The 982-nt window shown below is 43.7% G+C and overlaps 1 pseudogene; it reads left to right on the top strand.

Annotated features, from left to right (window-relative positions):
- The first annotated feature begins 445 nt into the window (after positions 1 to 445).
- On the top strand, positions 446 to 653 carry LOC143956161 (U2 spliceosomal RNA; annotated as a pseudogene).
- The last annotated feature ends 329 nt before the right edge of the window (positions 654 to 982 follow it).

The raw sequence follows: 982 nt of genomic DNA, 5'->3' as shown, positions 1-982 counted from the left end.
TTTGGAAACCGCACCTTGGCATTGCATGCTATTATTGAGCTTATGATCTACCAAAACCCCCAGATCCTTCTCCACTATGGATCCCCCCAGTTGTACTCCCCCTAAAACGTATGATGCATGTATATTCTTAGCCCCCAAGTGCATAACTTTACATTTCTCAACATTAAACCTCATCTGCCACATAGTCACCAAATTAGACAGAGCATTGAGGTTGGCTTGTAAATTGGAGACATCCTGTAAGGACATTATTCCACTGCATAGCTTGGTGTCATCTGCAAAGATCCCAGACCCAATATCATTTATAAAGATATTAAAAAGTAAGTGTCCCAGCACTGAACCTTGGGGTACACCACTGATAACCTTAGACCATTCAGAGTAAGAATCATTAACCACTACTAAACTAACAGGTCTATAGTTACTTGGTAAAGACTTAATGAAAGTAAAGATCGCTTCTCGGCCTTTTGGCTAAGATCAAGTGTAGTATCGACTATAGCCTTTAGGGGTGTATCTGCTTCACAGCTAGGACATTGAGAACCACTTGTATCTATCTAATCCATTAGGTCCTTGTGGGGTACCCTCTGCTCAGCCTTGTAGGATCGTTGATTAAATTCAGCTTCACCTATTTGCTGCTTTTGGGCTAGAGGCTTAGCCCCCCACAAGGAACGAGATTGCGGTCTTCCCTCCTCCCCCCCCCGCATTACCACCCCTGGGCAGTAGATGCTGGGCTATTAATATTCCTGGCTATGCACTCTTTCAGAAAGACAGAGTAAAAAGGAAAGGTGGAGGGGTCTGTCTGTATGTGAGAAGTGATCTCAAAGCGAGTGTGAAAGAGGACCTGGTGGATGGAGAGTGTGATGAGTCTGAAGCATTATGGGTGGAACTGCATACAAATGTGCATAGTTCAAAGTTAATCATTGGAGTTTGTTATAGACCACCTAATGTTAATGAGGAGGTGGAGACTCAGCTCCTTGCACAGATAGAA

This window comes from Lithobates pipiens, unplaced genomic scaffold, assembly GCF_037356315.1.
Source record: "Lithobates pipiens isolate NorthernLeopardFrog02 unplaced genomic scaffold, aLitPip1_a1.2 Scaffold_10, whole genome shotgun sequence".
Taxonomy (NCBI): domain Eukaryota; kingdom Metazoa; phylum Chordata; class Amphibia; order Anura; family Ranidae; genus Lithobates; species Lithobates pipiens.
The sequence above is the reverse complement of the archived record's forward strand: the minus strand, read 5'-3'. Positions and strand labels throughout refer to the sequence as shown.